The sequence below is a fragment of the Mustela erminea genome, chromosome 5 (assembly GCF_009829155.1).
Source record: "Mustela erminea isolate mMusErm1 chromosome 5, mMusErm1.Pri, whole genome shotgun sequence".
NCBI classification, from domain to species: domain Eukaryota; kingdom Metazoa; phylum Chordata; class Mammalia; order Carnivora; family Mustelidae; genus Mustela; species Mustela erminea.
The window spans coordinates 75,412,466-75,433,396 of record NC_045618.1 but is presented as its reverse complement, the minus strand read 5'-3'; the positions used below and the strand labels follow the sequence as shown (position 1 = coordinate 75,433,396).

The window sequence follows — 20,931 nt, the reverse complement described above, 5'->3', positions numbered from 1 at the left end:
AAGCAGGGGGTTTTTAAAGGGGAAGCAGGTGAGGGTCCACACTCAGGGGAAGCAGTCCCTGAATAGTTAACAGCAGTTAACTATTCTTGATATGATCTTGGACAGACTTGCTAGCATCAGTGGAGGCTAGTTTCTAGTGTGGTCAAGCTTGATCTTCTTAGAATATCTGGTTTCTTATTTCCCCAGAGTCAGTATTGTGTTGACACCTCAAAGAAGTCAAGTTATCAACTAGAGGGCCCAGGTCAGTGGGTTAAAGGTGTATAGCCTTGAAATACAGTTAATATTGTCTTTAGAATCTTTCCAGTGCAACAACAAGGGTTTTTCTCCCAGGGGATCTGTCCTTGTCCTGGAATCAGAACATCAGAGTACTCTGAAGCAGGAGTCTCCTGAAGCTATTAATTCCTGCCAGTTTGACTTATTTGGTAGGGGGCATTGGTAGAAAATTGCAAGGTGGGCTTTGGCTGGTTTTGGCCAGAACGATAGTTCAAGTCCTGTTCTGGAACTCATTGTGTTTCCCGTGAGATCTCACTGGTAGGATGAGACGAAAAAATATCTCCTTGCCTCTACTGAGGTATTCCATTTTCCTATGAGGAACTGAACACACAGGTAGACACACACACACACACACACACACACACACACACACACACACAAACTCTTCCAAGAACCAACCGCCATTCTTAGGGACAATGCCACTCAAGGCTACATTAAGAAACAGAACTGTGTCCCTGGCAGTGCCAGCCTGTCCTCTCTGGAGATGACATTTGACATTATTATGCAAAGCAGTTTCAGTTCATTTACCTTGCTTTTAGAACAGTGTAAGAGGCCTGTGGGAAGAAGTGAATAAGACCCGTCACGAGCCTTGCCAAAGGACAGAGCAGTCTACTTTTGAGGGCTTTCTCCTTTGTTGGGTCAGATCAAATTCTTGAGCAAAACTGCACTCCTTTTAATCTCTGTATAGGAAATGGGGGTAGTTTAAGCATTTATTATCCTTTTTTCCCAAGCAAACCTTTGGGAGTGAAGGGGATGGGTGTGTTTGTCCTTCTGATTGCATGTGCTATACCCACTCATTTTGAACGTAATGACATAGGGATTGTTCTTACCTTTTGATACTTCTTAAAAAACCTAAGAATCACATGATACATACATTCTACGCCTTAAAAAAAAAACCCCAAACCTTTTAATTTTGAAACAACAATAGACTCCAAAATAGTATCTAGTGTCCCAGTGTATGCTTTCTTCAACCTCACCCAATGAGGACACCTTACAGAGGTGACATCTGTAATATAGTACCAAGACTGGGACAGTGACAGTGATGCAATGATCCAGTACAGTTATCTAGAGCAAAGGCTCTTGTCAGTGTTCCTTTTTTATGTGCATTCATTTGTGTGTGTTTGTGTGTTTGTGTGTGTGTGTGCATGCTGTGCTCAACCTGTTTGGTATTTCTTGGACATCTTTGACTAGCAGGGCCATACCAACCTACTTCGTTCTTGTTCCTTCTCTTATTATCTGGATGGACTCTCATTTGTCAGTCCCCTATTGTTTTTAGTTATTTTTGACTTTCCTCAAATATAGGTGATGTCGCAATAGCGTTCTTTGGACACATAGCTAGAACTCATACTACACCCACTCAACAGTTGAGTCATTAAGCCAAAGTTATGCACTTTTGGCATTTGGTAGAAATTGTCAGTTGCCCTCCAGAAAAGCTTGCCCTTCTCTGGTCTCTGGGAACCTTCCTAAAGGGCAATTCAGTGTGATGGTGCTCAGCTCCTCGCAGCCCTCCTGGCGTGTAGTTTCACCAAACATCTCATTTTTTGCCAACCTGGGTGAAAGTGTTTTTTTTTTTTTAAATTTACATTTCTTTATTAATGTGATTGAATATCTTTTCATATGTTTACAGGTATTTGTATTTCTTGTTTCATAAACTGCTTATTCATGTCCTTTGTCCACTTTTATTGGGTTGTTTACTGTGTTTTCTCATCTGTTCTTTTTTTTTTTTTTAAAGATTTTATTTATTTTGACAGACAGAAATCACAGGGAGGCAGAGAGGCAGAGAGAGAGGAAAGGAAGCAGGCTCCCTGCTGAGCAGAGAGCCCGATGCGGGGCTCGATCCCCAGACCCCGGGATCATGACCTGAGCCGAAGGCAGAGGCTTTAACCCACTGAGCCACCCAGGTGCCCCTTCTCATCTGTTCTTATAAACTCTTTATGGAAGGACATGAACTGTCTGATTGTCATGAGTTGCAAATATTTTTCTCAGTTTGGCTTTTGAATTTATGTCTTTTTAATGTCATGTAGATATTTAAAATTTTTGTGGAATCAAATTTTTTCCTCTTTTCTCTTATGGCTTCTGAGTTTTATATCATGTTCTGAAAGGCCTTTCTTACTCTGGGAGTATAAAGAAATTCACTCATGTGTTCATGAGTAACATAGTTACTCGGTATTTGTGTGTATGTTTAAATCTTTGGGTCATCTGATATTTGTTTTTGTATGAGAAGTGAGATAGAGATCCATGTTAACTTTTCCCCCCAATGGTTAGCCAGTTATCTCAGCCCTGTTGGAGTTTCCCCCCCATGCCTTGATTTCTTTATTATTCCCATATGTATTTGAGCCTATTTCTGGATTTTATTTCATTCCATTGGTTTGTCTATCTGTTCCCAAGTCAGGATTTTAATAGCTATTGCAGAGAGGAAAAAAGAAAGTGGAAAAACTGCCATAGAATAATTTCAAGTAGAATGGCATGGCAATTCAAAGGAGGGAGAGGGTATTTTTAGTTCGGGTGGTCTGGAAAAGCTTTATGAAAGAGAGACATTTAAGATGGAGCTCAAATGAGCTTTATTAGTCAAAGGGAACAAAAAACAAAGATGTGGAGGCAGGAGGTGGTGAATCTTTGTGCAGATGCCTGTTGTATATCTGCAAAGGCACCCATACTCTACCACTTGGGTTTTTATGCATGCCTGTCTTGAATACAGTCAAGAGCACACAGAAATTTCTGTACTACTCTTTTGAGTCATTTTGAGGATCCATTTCTTAACCATAATCGCTACACATTGATTGCCTACTATTTGCTAGGGATATCTATGTCGAATCTGAGTTTCACCCCAACGAGCAAAGTTGATAATTATTATTCTCATTTTAAGAACGAAGAAGAGCCTCAAGCAGGTTAAATAACAGATCATAAGTGGCTGTGCTGATATTTAAATTCACGTCCAGCAAATAAAACCCAAAAGACAGCAATGAAAAACCAGAGTAGAAAATGTAGCAGTCTCTGCTCTGCGTATGTCACCTGGGATCCCTGTACTTCTGTGCACGGCAGGGGAAATCCAGTGCCTGACCTTTCCCCAAAGTCAGCATGTTGTTGGAAGGTATGGGAGAGCAGGGGCCCTAGGAATGTCCCTTCCCTCCTTCCACAGCACTCACCCAAAGACCTTTGGGGATGAGATGTACATACTCTAACTCTTTTTGTCTTCTCACTGAGATGCCTTTGAGGTGTGACCCACAGTATCTCCTGCCTCCCCCGAGTCCAGAGTACCCTCTATGTGACTTGGGCTGGATTACTGTACCTTATGCAACCTAGCCTCCTCATCTCCTCTAACTCTTTTCCCTGAAAATATTTCTTAATAAATCTCTTTCACATGTATCTTTCTCTAAGACAGTAAAGTTTAAAAAAAAATTTTTTTAAAAATATTTTTATTTATTTGTCAGAGAGAGAGCAGAAGTGTGGAGAGCTGCAGACAGAACAGGCAGAGCAGGGCAGAGGGAGAAGCAGGATGTGGGACTTGATCCCAGGACCCTGGGATCACGACCTGAGCCAAATGCAGGCGTCCCTAAGACAGTACTATTTTAAGAAAGAATTGTTCCATTATGTAGAGGTGTGTAAGTGCGCGTGTGTGTGTGTGTGCATGTGTGTGTCTGTATATTGGGTTGCCGTTTAACTTGCATTTCTTACTGGGGAGCTAAAAAGGTTGAAAGCCACTGTCCTATAGCATATTAAGCTGTCTCTATTTGTGTAGAGTTCACTGAGCTGGAAAGTTTCCTGGGTGCTCCAGGATCAGAATGGCATATCATTTTCAGGTCTTATTGCCTTTTGAGTACAGCGACTTAAAATATATTGAATAAAAATGTATTAGTCATGGGTCTAGAGAACACCATCAACTTTGACACAATTGGCTAGGCTGTTCTTTGAACTTCTTTGGGCAGTCAAGCCTGCCGAATAGCTTTCAAAGTCCAGATTTCCCTATGCTAAGGTTGGTAAATATGGTATAAAGGTCATGATGGTTGAGTGTTAATTTTTTGAAAACTGGCAGAAATAGGAAGACCAACTTTGCCTTGGAACAGAGCCAGAGGGCATGCCTGACTGCAGGGCAGGATAGTCATCCCAGAGCTCAGGCCTTTGCTGGAGACAGGTGGGGTGTTCAGAATCGCTCTGCATTACCCTCTGAGGGGATAAATGCAGCACCCTCAAAGGAAGGGAAGATGACCTATCACAATACTCACCAACCGCCTATCAGACCGAGCAAAGGGGTCAGATGAGTTTCTGTCGGTCAGATCAGTAGAGATCCCAGGGTAGACCTGGCTGTCAAAGTCACTGGAGGCCATGCATGGAGAGAAAAGAATAGCTCCCCAATACAGTGGAGATGAAATCTGGAAGGCTGCGCAAAGACAGGGCAAGACACCCATCTTCCCAGAAAAGCCTTGGGACCCCTGCCATCATGGTGTCAGGTGAAGATCCTTATTTGTCCATACATGATGCAAGATGGGGTCCATATTTAGTAAAGAACTAAGCTATGTTGAAAGGTCAATGGAATGGTTAGGGAAAAAGGAAAGAGAGCTCAGCTTATGAGGTTTAGGCTGAAGACAGCTGTGAGTTAAGAATTTAGAGGGTTTCTAGTATTGTCCGAGGGAAGAAGCATGTTTTCTGGTGGATGTGGCCATTTGGGTCACCCCAAAGGCATGCTGGGAGGTGGGTGCTTGTTAGCACGGTCAAAGTCTGGTTGAAGGATCCTTCAGCACCAGTCAACTCCCCCCCCCCCCCCCCCCCCCCGCTGATTCTGCATTCATTCCACTGCTACTAGATTGTTATTCCAGGTAGCAGGTGTGGATTGCAACTGACACCTTTTCTCATCACTGGGAGATAACGTTCCCCCCAAAATCTACCCCACTGATTTTTTTTTATAAATAGAAGTTGTTGGTTTTTTTTTTTTTAAAGATTTTATTTATTTATTTGACAGAGATCACAAGTAGGCAGAGAGAGAGAGAGAGAGAGAGAGAGAGAGGAGGAAGCAGGCCCCCTGCTGAGCAGAGAGCCCAATGCTGGGGCTTGATTTCAGTACCCTGGGATCATGAACTGAGCAGAAGGCAGAGGCTTTAACCCACTGAGCCACCCAGGCACCCTTACCCCATTGATTTTTGAGACCAGATCAATTTCATGTGAGTTTGGCTTGTGAGAGTCAGTATCGTATTACCCCACAAGGTGTTGACTATCTAGGTTCTAGGATGACCAGTGAGAGAGCCATGCCAAGGGACCCTGCGAGGCCCGTCCTGAAATGCACAGTCAGATCTCACAGGTTCCAAGTCCAGAGAGGATCACCAGACCCCTGCCCAGCTGAGCTGCAAACCCTGGGGGAGGCAGTATAAGTTGGTTCCTGACTATTGGTGAGAATAGAATTCAGCCCTAAAGCAGGTGTTCATGTGGGGGTGTGGCAAGAGAAAGCTTTGACTTGAGGAAGCAGAGCAGCAGTGGAATGTGTGCAGGGAGGGGAGCGGGGGATGGGGGGACGGATGGTGGGGGGGTTAGTTTTGTCCTCAGCTTTTGCCCTGAGTACTGTTTCTAGAAAATTGAGAAAGAAGCCTTTAGGCTCTGTCTCCAGGGGGAAGCTCTGCTCAGTTCCAGTGGTGAGGAACCCTAGCTATCTCTGGATTCTATCTCTGTTGGACATTTGGGTGGGGTGGGAGGGCTCCTATGAGGCTTGGTGGGGCGGGATGGCTCATAGTGCCCAGATATACAATATTTTAAGATTTGTGATATTCACACAGTACTTTCACATAAACCTCATATGTAATTGTTACAAGGATACACATTTTTTCCCCAAAGCAGATTCTAATTAATCAACAGCATACTGATTAAGCATCTGTAGGAAAAGCACTGTGCTGGACACTGTAGGAGATTCAAGATGTACAGCATGAACTTAGTCCTTGCACTCTAGGAATTTACAATCTAACTGAGGGGCTAGGACACATCATTGAAACATCCAGAAAACAACTGCTAAAAAAAAAAAAAAAAGTGCTAAACTAAGTGTTATTCATCTGCCCCTCTTTCCCACCCTTCCACTGCATCTCTTCCACCCCACGCCCACCCCCCACCCCCGCCCCACCACCAGCTCTCCCTAGCCCCAGGGAGCAGGGTTCTGGAGGCTCTAGGGAGATAACACAATGCTTCCTCCAAAGCCCAAGCCCCACCTGCTCCTCACTCCAGTGTCTTAGTCCCCCTCCCTGCCCTCAAGACTCTGTGGGGGTAGCTGGGAGTAGGCATTCCTATGGAGATCTCTCCAGAAAATGGACCCTGCAAAGGTGATCAGGTCAGATAAAAATAGGTCTGTTTTTGATAGTTTTCTGTTAAAATTGGATGGGTTTGGTTCATCGAATGGGCACCTTGTTAAATTGATAAGCATCTGCTGAGTCTCACACCTGCAGAAGGAAGATAAAAGGCCATCAGGAGACCAGAATGTGGACTTCTTGGGGGCTCCTTTGGTTGCTTTTCCAGGTCCTCTCGATATGCCTTTATTATACCCATATTCTTAAAATAAACATTCCTCCCAGACTATTGCTAATGCTGTGCGTGTAATCATTTGTGTGTAGCCCTTTGAACTAGAGAGGTTCAAGAGAGTGGCAGAAGTATTCCTGGAACCAGCTTCTGTGCTATTGGGCCAGCCTTACTCAACAGGGGCTCTGGAAGAGAATTGAGGTCTCTAGAATATTATCTGGGTGACCCTTTCTCAATTCTCCCAAGGATAGTACATGGCTAGTACCATTCTAGAAGAGGGTTAATTTATTACATACAATAGATGCCTTAGGGCATTAGGGCTTCATTTTCTTATGGAGCCCAGAGTCTCAAGCAACCCTGGGATCCCTCCTCTTCTTGGCCTGACTCATCATGACCTTTTTTTTTTTTTTTTTTTTTTTAAGATTTTATTTATTTGTCAGAGGGAGAGAGTGAGAGAGTACAAGCAGGGGAAGTGGAGGGAGGAGACAGAGAGAGAAGCAGGTTCCTCACTGAGCAGGAAGCTGGATGCAGGACTCGATCCCAAGACCCGGGGACTGTGACCTTAGCCCAAGGCAAGATGCTTAACTGACTGAGCCATCCAAGTGTCCTACTCATCATGACTTCTTGAGTCACGAGTGTTTTTTTTTTTTTAATTAAAAAAATTTTTAAAGAAGATTTTATTTATTTATTTGACAGACAGAGATCACAAGTAGACAGAAAGGCAGGCAGAGAGAGAGAGAGAGAGAGAGAGGGAGGGCAGGCTCCCTGCTGAGCAGACAGCCCTATGCGGGGCTCAATCTCAGAACCCTGGGATCATGATCTGAGCTGAAGGCAGGGGCTTTAACCCAATGAGCTATCCAGGCACTTCAAGTCATGAGTTTTGACACTTTAAGTAACTGCAGTTCAAAGTCAAGACCAGAGACTTGTGGGTGGTAGTATGTTGAGTTGAAATGTTATTAGCTGTACTAGGGTCTAATAAGAACCGAGGCTGGGCAGTGAACTTGGAAAGAGGAGAGGACTCTCTAACATGTTCTCTCCCTCATTCCGTATCAGGGAATTCTGCAAGGCAGGGTGGCTTGGAATGGCCAAACATTTGAGTAATGACTCTCGTTTGTAGTAGGCAGTTGGAAAACCTTCATTCAAAAAACACACTTTTGATCTTGTACACTGATTTAAAAGGCCAAGGTGAAGGAAGTATGTCTGCCTCATCTGCTCTCTAAGTTTAGAGCTTTCATGATTTGGCAAGAGGAGTCGAGGTGTTATTGAGCGAATCTGGAACTCATCAATACTGATGGGCTACACAGAGAAGATAAGGACGCCCGGAGCTCAACAGGACAACAACAGGAACCTGTCATGACAGACTAGGAACTGGTCCTCATTCTCACTGTGAAGGGCTGGGCTGGGAGGACGCCTAGAAAATCCTGCCATGTTGCAGCTTCAGTGTTCGGGAAAGCATTTTCTCGGAGGTGGGCTTGGCCTGGGCATCACCTGACTCCCATGATTTTAGAGGTTGGCAGGGGATGGATGATACATTCCTCCATGTTTCCGGCTCCTTCTCTGGCCGGACCAGGCAGAGCTTAGTTGGCAGACAAGATAACTGCAGGCTGACGGAACAACCCCATTCCTATTTCTCTGTAGCAACCATGAACGGAATCCTGCTTGAAAGCTCCAACTTTCCCCTTCCACTAGAGTCCCTTCCTTTTCTTTCCTGCTGGAGCCAGGCAGGCTGAGAGGCCGCGTTCACACTTGCCGTGCCACCCTTGTAACTTGGCGCAAAGACCCAGTTACTTAGAGTCTCTCTCTCTCTCTCTTTTCAAAAGATTTTTATTTATTTATTTGACAGAGAGAGATAGCGAGAGAGGGAACACAAGCAGGGGGAGTGGCAGAGGGTGAAGCAGGCTTCCCACTGAGCAGGGAGTCTGATGTGGGGCTCGATCCCAGGACCCCGGGATCATGACCTGAGCCAAAGGCAGATGCTTAACGACTGAGCCACCCAGGTGCCCCTTACCTAGAGTCTCTAGTGTCACCTGTGAAGTTGCAAAATTTATTCATATTTTAGATCAGGCCTCTCTGCTCTATGTTCCTATGGAATTCCCTTTTGAAACACTTACACTAAGATTGCTTATTTCGTATTTGTTTTCCATGATCGACTATGAGCAACATGGGATGGGGAACTGAGCCTGTCTTGCTCACTGTCATGTCCCTAGTCCCAACTCAACACCATCATCCTGGGCACTTCAAAGAGGGACTTTAAAACAGGGCATGGATCACACAGGTAGTGGATAGAGGTGGGACGCTGAATGGGCTGAAGAAACAACCAGCTCTTAGCAGCCACAAGAAGCTGCTTCTACCATTAGGGCTTGAAGGACGCACAGGAGGGATGGTGTCCCAAGAATCAAAAGCTGAGGCTTTACCATGGCAGGCACCGCCCAGGCCCCTGCAGGGAGGGGCTGTCTGGTGAGGAGTTGGACTCACTGCAGGAAAATGATGCTCAAAATACGGAGAGAGGGATGGAAAAAAAAATGACGTGTTTTCTTTTCCTTTTAAGATTTTATTTATTCATTTATTTATGATCACAAGCAGGCAGAGAGGCAGGTAGAGAGAGAGGGAAGCAGGCTCCCCACCAAGCAGAGAGCCGGATGTGGGGCTCGATCCCAGCATCCTGAGATCATGACCTGAGCAGCAGGCACAGGCTTTAACCCACTGAGCCACCCAGGTTCCCCCATAATCCGTTTTCTCTTGCTTGCCAACCTCTCACCTGTTGCTAGAGGATCCCATTGACCATTGCAGCTGGAAGGCAATTGGTGAGGGTAAACAGGGAACAGTGATTGGAGAGGACACGGAAGAGATCTGAGAGCAAATAGTCCTGAATAACAAATATTTGTTGCTTACGTGAATGACTAGGTAAAGGGACAGCATTCATTACTGGGGGATCAGTGTTTAAGGGAGCCATACCCTCCCATTCACAGGCTGTCAGAAGTATCCCACACCTCACTTCCCTGCTAGTAGTTGCCACAGGTATCTTCTTGAGACACAAGTTTGGCCTGTGTAAACTAAGAGTAACTGAAGTTCAAAAGAGAGACAAGAGTCCTGGGGCCAGAAACTTCATTCTGACTCGCCTGAATTAAAAAAAAAAAAAAAAGTTCTCTTGTGGGGATTACCCAAAATACTAACAAAGATGTAGGCCCTTCAATATCTCCTAGTTTGAAATCCAGCCTAGTTTTCTTGAGCCTCAAGTCTAACAGCTGCAAGGATAGTGTGCCTCAAAATGACGCGAGATCACCATTTCTGAGGCAAGGACCTGGTGGGGGGGTGGGGTAGGCCCTTGGTTAGGGTTTCAGGTTCCTCCGGCAGAGCCCCAGGGGCTTTCTTCTCAGGTGGGCTCCTGTGCCCTTGTTTAGGCTGGAAGGCTGCGATTCCACAGTGTGTCCACCAGAGGGCCGCAGGGCTGCCCCTCAGAGTCCAAACCGGGTGGAGATTTGGTGCCTCACCCATACAGGGCTGTGGGTGCTGTCCTGTGGGCTCTACTTTTAGGTTCCTCACGTGTTGGAGCAGATCTGGGTGAGCAGAGCTTCCATGATTCCAGAGAAACCAGTTTTCTCTTCAGTTCCCTCACTGTCATTTTCACAGTTTCATTTTACGTTTAATAACAGTTAATGCGAAAAATTTACAAACGAGGAAATCAGAGTAGGGGTGTGTGTGTGCGCGCGTGTGTATGTGCGTACCCACGCGCATGTGCACATACACACACGTGGGCATTTTGAAGGTGAGGTAGCAGGAAGTGGGGATAATTCTGGTCACATCAATGAGTGCCCGAATCTACAGGTTAAATATTATTTAATGTTGAAGAAATTCAGAGCTGGGAAAAGACTTTGGAAATAAGTTGGCATCTCCCTCCTTTGTATCTAGAGAAATCAACATAGCCTCTGCTGCGTGCAAAATGCCTGGAAGGTTCAGAAACTTTAGGAATGCAGTTACTACATCTACTTATTAAGGGGTTTGTGGTAAGATTTTATTTCAGTACTCCATCCTTGCTCACCTTTTATTAGGTCCAGCATGAACCTTAACAGCAGCAACAAAGCACAAAAAGGCATTTTCCAATTTTCTGTTGAAAATGTTTGGTTCTCCATTTCTAATCCCATCTTTGGTCCTTGGGTTCTTTCCAGACTATTGAACCAAAAGATAGAAAGACCAGACAGGGTAGGGAAATTATCCAGGAAGATGGTGGAGTGAATGGAAACCCAATCAACCTTCTAATCACAAATTCTATTAAGATCAACCAGAAATTTTACTAAAGAATTTCCAGTAATACAGTAGATATTAGTCACTAGCGTAACTTAAGGGAGAATGCATTAAGCTGGAAAAATTAATGTGGCCTCCCTGAAAAAAGTGTCATCACTCAAAAAAGAATAGAGAACATACAAAAAACTTTGTTTTAATTAACCCTGACAAAGAGCACCCACAGGGAGCCACACACAGAATTCAGAAAACGGTTGGAGTCTCTTTTCAAAGAAATGAGGGATACCGTATCCTCTCAAGTGAGAAAAGGTCAGAATTAAAAAGAATGAAGGTAATGATCATTGCAAAAGACAAACTGAGAGTGTTGTTTCGGCTGCACAAAACAGAAATTGCACTTAAATTGGTTAAAAAAAAAACACACAAAAAAACCCTTGAGCAATATATCCAGAATTTTAAGGAACTAAACTAAGAAATGAAACATTTCAGGAGGGCTGTTGCGGTGGACAGAGCTCAGCATCGCAATTTCTGCATAGTTAGACTTCCTCGGCTAGCAGACAAAAAGAAAGGGCACTAAGTCAATAGTTAAAGATGCAATAACATTTTCCCCAGAACCAATAAGAGATGAGGTTTGAAATGAGAAGAATCATATGGTCTCATACAGTCCTTAGAACATTTCAAGAATGACTTGCTATTTACAACACAGTTCTCACGCTCCTGCGTCTTCTCATTTGCCCTTCACAACAACTATGTGAGGTGGACAGATATTCTCTCATTTTACTGATAGAAACTAGCCTCTAATAGGCCGCGTGATTTGTCCAAGAGAAATAACTAGTGAGTGCAGAGTCCAGGTCCAAGTTTCACTCTCCAAAGTGGAAGGGTCTTAAACACATTTTACACACTAAGGAAAATATATCTCGGGGTGCCTGGGTGGCTCAGTGGGTTAAAGCCTCTGCTTTCGGCTCAGGTCATGATCCCAGGGTCCTGGGATCGAGCCCCACATCAGGCTCTCTGCTCAGCAGGGAGCCTGCTTCGTTCTCTCTCTATGCCTGCCTCTCTGCCTACTTGGGATCTCTCTCTGTCGAATAAATAAATAAAATCTTTAAAAAAAAAATAAAAAAAAAAGAAAATATATCTCCATTGACACTCAAAAAGAGATCACTTATTTTTTTTTTAAAAGATTTTATTTATTTACTTGACACACACATACACACACAGATCACAACTAGGCGGGGGTTGGGGGGGAAGCAGGCTCCCCGCCGAACAGAGAGCCTGACATGGGGCTCCATCCCAGGACCCTGAGATCATGACCTGAGCCAAAGGCAGAGGCTTACCAATGAGCCCCCAAACACCCCTCAAAAAGAGATCACTTTTAAAAGAATGTAAATTGGAAAGACTTTTGCCCTTTCTAATAACATAAAAGGAGCTTGGTGGGTATGGAACAATACGTTGAAGGATGGGGAGAGGGAGAGAGAGGGAGAGAGAATGAGAATGTGCCCACTCACTCATGACCTTGCCAAACTGCCCTCCATGTGGGACGCCACAAAAACCTCTCTAAGGTCTTAGAAAGCCAACCAGTCGACTTTTTCCAATTAGCTCTGAGGACTGCTTCTAGCAGAAGTCTACATGAAACATAGAAACCTAAATTGTTGGCGTTGACCTGAGTTTTCTGCTACAAAAATATGTAAGTGAGAATAGTATCAGGAAGTGTTTTTTGTTGATAACCATAATTATTGTATTTTATGGAATGAGAGTAAGATGTATCCTCATTTCTATATGAGGCATTGCAAACTTCTGTCACCTTTCTAAGAGCTATTTGGCTAAATGTGGCAGGAAGTATCCCTTACACTCCATACTACCACTCTGGGAACTTATCCTAAAGCAATCATTCAAAGAGGAAAGTTCTAGGTGACTATACTGATATTATTTATAATTTTTAAAAAGATTTTATTTATTTATATGACAGAGTGACACAGCGAAAGAGGGAACCCAAGCAGGGGGAGTGGGAGAAGGAGAGAAGCAGGCTTCCCGCTGAGCAGGGAGCCCGATGTGGAGCTCGATCCCAGGATGCTGGGATCATGACCAAAGCCGAAGGCAGATGCTTAACAACTGAGCCTGCAGCCAGGCGCCCCTATTATTTATAACTGTTAACACTTCAAATAAAAACCCAATAACTGGGGTTTAGTCCAAATGAATATTACGTAAGCCATTAAAAATAATGAAAATGAAATGTGTGTTTGAAATTAGTAATGGGAGTAGATCTAAACTTCTCACATTACCATGATTAAACAATAAAAAACTGTGTGCATATAGATAAAAATTAAAAATGCAGTTTAGAGAAATGATATGAATTCATTTAGGGAGTGGGATTGAAGCTGAGCTTTCTAATTTCTTTCTTTAAATAATTTTAAATTTATAAATGATTAAGAAATTGCCAGTGCTGTTGCTGAAATATAGCCAGTCCCATCCAGGTCAGAGATCTGTGGGTTCTTTGGAAGGGTGAGAAACTGCCCACAATCACAGTGTCTGAGGAGGGGAGCTGGGGGCCTGTGGGCCTGGAGACCAGGGCTGAGAAGAGACTTCATTTGCACTCGATCTTCTTTGATGCCTTTTGAATTTTGTATCCTGTGCATGTGGCACCAATTACATAAATGATATCCAGGTGCAATATATCTCCATTGACTTTATTTCTGATCCAAAAATTGAACCAAATGATCTGATCATGGGGCAGAATAGTTAGAATCAGTGTGGCCTTGGAAAATCCAGAACATTTAGTCAGGGTGCCAGATCATCGGAAGTGTGGGGAGTGGAAGCCATTCTGAAGCTAGACAGAGGGCACCAGGTGGGGGTGGGTCCACCTGGAAGTCCAGGTGAAGCGGTGGGGATCTGGGCGGGTCTTGGAGTGGAGGGCCAAGGAGTGTGAAAAGAGAATGTGAGAGTAGAGATGGCGACAAAGCCCCGGAAAGGCAGTGCAAGTGCTGCCCTCGGCCAGCAGAGGGCGGTGTGGGTCGAGTGGCACGGGAGGCCAGGCGGACTCCTGAGCTTAGTGCAGAGGGAAAGCAGCAGGTAGAGCATGAAGTTGGGCCAGAGCCTCTGGGGATATGAAGTGGGAACACCGCGGAGGGGTAGAACAAGGGGAAGGCCCCGGGGTGGGTTGCTGAGGCCAGGGTGAAGTGGGAGGAAGCAGATGCTCCAGGTTGAGCCGAAGAATCCAGGACTTCTGGCACTAGGGTAGACGCAGATTTTTTTTGTTTTTTGTTTTTTTTTAAAGATTTATTTATTTATTTTTGAGAGAGAGAGGGAGAGAGAGAGAGAAAAATGGTGCGTGTGAGCAGGGGGCGGGGCAGAGGATGAGGGAGAGGGTGAATCTCGAGTAGACTCCTTGCTGAGCACAGAGCCCCATGTGAGTTCAAGTCCTCCTTTGGAGACCAGCTGTGTGACCTTAATCCCTGTGTTGTCATCCTCAGATATGGATTAACATTACCTGGAAGCAGAATGGGGAGGCAACAGTGAGGCCAGCTGCACGAATTTGGAAACAGGGAGCTAAGTGCTCTCTGAGCTGGAAAATCTGAGCTAGAAAATGAGCATAAAAAGCACGAAGTCACTTGAAAGGAGCAGAAAGACTCAGGCCACTGAGACGGACTGAAGCCTGAATAAAAATATTAACTCATTCAAACAACCGCTGAGGAACCACAGAGCCCTGAGGAGTGGCAGGTGTCTACACTGGCTAGAGTGCAGCTCAGGTGAGGAATGGGTAGTGATTTGTGGAAAGAGATGTGTCTGACTACTCTGACACCATTGAACATTCTAGTCGCGGTCACATGCTTGCCAAGGGACCCTCTCGCAGCCCTCCTTGGCTTCTCCCATAGCCTGCCCCACAGGGAGGATGAAACTTCCTGTTGGAGGGTGACAGTAATGGCTCCCTTTGGGAGTTGTTTCTCCTCCTTCACCAAAATATTTAAAAACACCAATTTTGGAACCAGCTTCCAATTCCAGCACGGCGTCCCCTCTCTTCAGCGACCACCGAGGAGCCGCTGAACCATTTTCATAAGAGAACCATTATGAAGCTTTTCTTCAGAGCTTCCTTCGAGGTAGCTAAGGCCCCGCTGGGTGAGCGTGCAGCTCTATCCCGTGACTAGCTCGCATCGGCAGCGCCGCGCCAGGGCCTCGGGCGAGAACTCACCGCATGCGGTCGGCCATAATTCTGCATGGCCGCGGCGAGGGGATGGTCGCTGCCGTTCCTGCTGAGGAGAAAGTGGACGCAAAGAAGAATCTGAGGAATCCCGTGATGATGTGCACTTTGGTCCGTTTGACTAACACCCCCTTGCCCCGGCCCTGTACACTGTTCAGTAAAAACTGAAGTCTTAAAGAAAGAAAGAAAGAAAAGAAAGAAAGAAAGGAAGGAAAGGAAAGGAAAGAAAAAAGGAAAGGAAAGGAAAAGTTCTGGCTCTGCCGCTTCCAAACTGATGACCTTGGGCCTGTGACTGGACCTTCTTGTGCCTCCGTTTCCTCATCCGTAAAATGGAGACCTGAAGGGTACAATGGAGACATGAAGGGTACGTGCCTCCTACTAGTGAGGACTCGTGAGTCCGGCCTGTGAGAACTCGCAGTGCTGGGCAAGCAGTTGGCGCTGTGTCTGCTGTGGTGCTTGTGGAAGATGACACACTTGGCACCCTGGCTCATCCAGCTCGCGCTCTGGGGGCCTAGAATCTGAGACGCTGGTGCCCCTGAGGCACTGTCCTACTCTCTCCGTGCTGGTAGGGTCAGGTTCCTGAGCCTGCACCTGGAGAGGAAGACGTTCAGCTATGGCGACTTCTCCTAAGGTAAGGAGGTAATGCCCTGTGGGGTCCTTAGGCTGGGACACAGGGAGTTGGCCTCTGCCCAGCTCCTGGCTTCTTCCTTTTCTTCCATGTTGTAAGGCCCCTTGAGATTGTTGGATTGTTGGGCAGGCTGGATGGGCTGTCTGGGAGGCCCTGGCAGAGAACAGGCATAATGGACAAGTGGTAAATGAATGAAGGACATTGCCTGTTGCTTACCCCTTCCTCCAGGGTTGGCAGCCCTCTGGGAGACAGATACATGTGGGAATTATACAGCCATTTTCAAGAAAATTCCAGGAGTTCCCTAGAGGGAGGGGCTTCCAGATAGAGAATGTGGTTTACCTGACTCTTAGGGCGGGGAATGGGCTACAGGGAGCTGAGGGGGCTGCCACCTGGATGTGGGGAGGGACAGAAGGGTGGGAGATAAGGCCCAGTAGTCTGATGGGGGCCAGATCCCATGAGTATGAAGAGTGACAAAGTGTGCCCTGCTGACAGGTTTTGATTTCATTCTACAATGGGATGTAGGATGTAGGCATTCAGGGGATTCCCATTGTAGGCAATGGGAATCCCCTGAAGAGTTCAGGCAAATAAGTGACAAAAGGGAATTTGTGTTTTAGATGTGAGGTCCTTGAGAGCCCAGTGGAGATGTGGGGGTGGGGGTGGGGGGTGGGGATGTCTTATCCACCCCAGTGTCTTTAGCAAGAGACATGCAATTTCATTCCTGGTAAGACATCAACATTTGGTACATGAATGAAAGTGCTGGTGGTCCTGGAGAACAGTGGGGTAAGAGGGAGACCACTAAGGAAGCTAGGGGTTGCGCTGAGGGTGTGAGCAAAAAGAGCAGTAGGGCTCTGGAGGAGGCGATGACATTTGAGACCCGTGGAGTCAGATGGTTTGGTGAATGGCTCTGGTGGGAGCACAGATGGATGAAGATAAAGCCCAGATGACTTTATGATTTCTGGCTGGGGTGATGACAAAGCTACTAAAAACTAGAAAGAATAGAGGAGGAAGAAATGATTTGCTATGGTCTAGGACAACATAGTATGAAGTGCTCAGTGGATATAAATGATTTTTTGCTCCTCTCAATAATGTTGGCTGAAAGCAAGACTGTCATTGTTAACACTGCTGATCGACTCTTCTGAGTCTTTGAGGGGGCCAATAGTTTCAGTTTCAAGATAGCATTAAAAGAAACACATTACAGAGGCACCTGGGGGGCTCAGTCTGTTAAGCGTCTGCCTTAGGATCAGGTCATGATCTCGGGGTCCTGGGATCGAGCCCCATGTTGGGAATCTCTGCTCAGTGGGGAGCCTGCTTCTCCCTCTCCTTCTGCCTGCTGCTCCCCCTCCTTGTTCTCTCCCTCTCTCTGTCAAATAAATAAAATCTTAAAAAAAAAAAAGATCTTGCATAAAAGATTCCAGCCCTTTATGGCCCCATTCACAGAATCTAAAAGACTGGTATTTACTTTTCTTACTATTTCCAAGGGGAAAAAATGTTTAGATCTGCTTCTCTCCAGGTCTCCCAAATAATGGTGGTGTATTTTCTGTCTAATGGCATGGACAGTGGCCCTCTTCTGCTGACTTTATTCATCAGGTTTGAGTTAATGATAGTGGTTTGTTTGAAGTAGATTTTTGTATGTGTGTGTCCGAGGTAAAATACATGCAAAGAGACAGATAAAATAGTCCTTGGGATTCTCGCTGTGACCAAGCAGTTTTATCTTAAAAAAAAAAAAATTCTCTTTTTTTGAGAATGAAAAATAACACTTAACAATCTTAGTTGGCTTTAGAGTTGGTCCAATTATTGGGGAATAAAAAAAATCTAATCAGTGACATTTTCAGGTTTAATGTGACAACACTTATATACTTATAAGGACCAGGTGTATATAAAACATTCATTTTTGATGAAAACTATAAGTGCTTATTGAAGTACTTTGACTTCCTTCTTTTCTAGTCACTGTTACCTGAAAATATCTCCAAATATTATGTTAAGGGAAAATGTTTTGAAAAAAGTGGAAAGTTATGTGAGAAGGTCCATGATCCCAAATCACGTAGAAACAAAACAGAGGGAAAATCCATAAACAATGTGTGTGTATGTGTGTGTGTGTGTGTAAATTATGTATGCCATATATTTCCTACCATCCACTCTGCAATAGAGAATATTATTCCTTTCTTGTATGTTTAGGAACACAATTGGCAATGATGGATTTCTAATGACCCCTAGAAATCTGGATAAGGTCGATCCAAAATGGGAACCTGTAGTTAAGCTTTGTCTTGATGTTGCCAGGTAAAGGAGGGAGCTCAGGAAGCTAGGGGCAAGCTCTACTAGCTCTTTTGCCGCCATATGGTTTTATGTGGTTCTTGCCAAACAGGCTCAGGCAGAAGACCCGGGTGCCAGGGGAGTAGACTTGGGGATGACCCAGAAAGAAGCCTCTGACTCAAGTTCATGATCAGGAGCTCCACACCCAGGAGAACAGGAGAAAAATGCTAGCCAACCCATTCCTTTTCTTTCTCTAAACATTAAAATACTCCTGTTTTTTATGTGTTTTTCTGGGAGGAATGGTTAGAATGCCTGGGGTGGTCAAGGAGAGAGGAAAATGGTAAAAAGGCGTTTGCTGTGGAGCGATGGGGGAAAAAATGGAATTGCTCTGTGCATGGCTGGTTGAGTTCTTCCAGCTCTATCCATGATAAATAGAATAGATGATTAGGGATTTTCCTCCTGGGCAATTACTATTACATAGACTACCGATGAGATCCGAAGCATTGCCACTGTGGATGGTTTGGAAGAGAGCCATTATGAAGAGTCATTTGCAATGGGATTTTTACTTGTGGTACTAAAAAAATTTGATAACCAAATTGATAATAGAAATGATTAGAAAGGCCTGAAGAATGTTAATGGCAGAATTTGTTAAATGATGTATTCGTCATGAATACCACATCTTTCTAATTCACGTGCCTTGCTTGGGCACATTGAATATATCAACTGTGATCTAGCTGGACTGAAATGGCCCTGATTAAGTCAGCTTTCTGAAAGAGGAGTTTTCCCCCCTGCCCCCTACTGACTTGAAGTTTGACTGTAATAATTCCTAAAAAACATTCAACAAAATTGCTTAGATCCATTGTCTCAAGCACAGCTCAGCATTTCCTAATTTGTAGGGAATTAGTGGGAAGCTGTAGGGAAGCTAAGGAGTGTGCTCATCCAGGAAGGGTGCAAAAGAAGGGTTTTTAGTATTGGTCAATGTTGTTTGTGTCAGTGGCTAGTTTTTAAAAAGTGTGAAAGGCTGGCGTTTCATTGCAGGGGTCACCAAAATGTCAAGTGCACATTGATTGTTGAGAAGGAAGTTCGTGGCAGGACATTGTGAGATATGCAGATGGGCAGAGTTTGAGGGCCCGGGAAGGCAACACTTCCCAGACGCAGATGACCGGTGGTGGCAGGGTGGCCGGGAAGGGGAATACCAAGGCTTCACCCCCAAATGGTTTTAGGGCCAATGGAGAAAACATGCAGGCACTAAGTCTCTGGGGGCTACCTGGAACCTGCCTGGCCACCAGGTAACAAGATCTGAATTTTGAGCTGACCAAAGCCATTGGTGTTTGCCCACATCTTAGTTTTGAGACAAGATTTTTTACTCCCATTGACAAGAGATTCTTGGATTTGAAATTAAGAGTAGTTATAGCAAACTACGCCCTGGATTCTGTTTCATCCCTCTACTGGTCTGATACCACCTGTGTATCAGAGTAGAGGGCTTAGTCCTCCACAAGATGGCTCCCACTTCAGATGCTAGACACACTGTGGGGGTTCCTAGGTCACCTGCACTTTGTAATCAGTGGGTTACAAATTTAGGAGGTTCTCACAGCCCCCTCAGCTTTGATAATTGGCTAAGAGCACTATAGTTAAGGACTATACATTTACCATAACGGGCACAGAACAGGACCGGCCAGATGAAAAGACACATAGTGAAGCTCTAGAAAAGTCCTGAATATACTCTCTGGGAGAATCAGGAGCTATCACCCTCCCAGCCCATCAATGTACTCACCAACCAAGAAGCCTTTTTGAGCTTCCGTGTCCAGTTTTTACTGGAGTTTTATTATGTAGGTGCGATTGAACGTGATTCAATGTGATGAATGTGAATGTGACTGAATGTGATCTCCAACTCTCCTCATCCTTGAGGTGGGGCTGTTGCTCAGTGCCAACCTTCCAAGGTGGTTGTTAGTCTTTATAGTGACTAACCCCATCCAGCCCATCATCTTATTAGCATAAACTCAGGTGTGATCTAGGGGCTCATGAATAGTAAGTACACTTCTATCACTTGGGAAGATCCCAGGATTTTAGAAGCTCTGTGCCGGGAACCTGGGACAAAGACCAGACAAATTCTGTTATAGCATGAGAATAAAGGTAATGTGGGCATGTTTCTATAGAATGAACTTTAAATGTTACAGAGAGGGTTCTGATACTAGTTTTCCAAACTGGAGCCAGCAGTCCATATAAGGACACAGCAAGAAGATGGCTGCCTGCAAGCCAAGGAGAGAGGTGTCAGGAAAAACCAGAACTGCTGATACCCTGATCTTGGATTTCCAGCCTCTAGAACTGTGAGAAATAAATGTCTCTTGCTTAAGCACCTAGTCAGTGAGATTTTGTTATGGTATCCTTAACAGTTGACTATAGGGCCTTTGCTTATGCATTTGCCCAAAGTTTACTTTGCCAGTTTTATTCCTGAGGAGACTCTAAGATGTTCTCCAAGATATATGCTGCTAATTTGCCAGCGTGGGGAGTTCTGCCTGTGCTGCTGTTCCGTGGTGACCTTCTGTGCTCTCTTCCCTCCTTTTCTGTTCACGGCTATGCTGTCCAAGTCTGTTCTTTACCTGCATTTTGTAAGACTTCATGTTCATACCATTAAATCTGTCTTGGACTGGAGCTGCCCTGGGGCCATTTTGGTTGAAAAATCTTGTGCCCACTGTCAGGTGGATTCATCTTGTCAAGTATAATCATTCTGTTGGGAAGCTATAGGAAACAGATGTGGAAGAATTGGATGAATTCTACTTGAACATCTATAGCTAGTTAGTAAGGTAATTGAAATCAGGATACCAAACCCTGACCTCATATTTAACTGTTCTTTCCTCTCTAA

The 20,931-nt window shown here is 44.9% G+C and overlaps 1 long non-coding RNA gene across 5 annotated transcripts in view; it reads left to right on the top strand.

Annotated features, from left to right (window-relative positions):
* LOC116591168 overlaps positions 1 to 20,931 on the top strand; it is a 215,109-nt gene that overhangs the window by 4,573 nt on the left and 189,605 nt on the right. For all 5 annotated transcript variants that reach the window (XR_004285858.1, XR_004285861.1, XR_004285860.1 and 2 more), the window contains exon 2: positions 14,466 to 15,821. This is a non-coding gene — a long non-coding RNA (uncharacterized LOC116591168). The remainder of the gene's footprint in view (positions 1 to 14,465; positions 15,822 to 20,931) is intronic.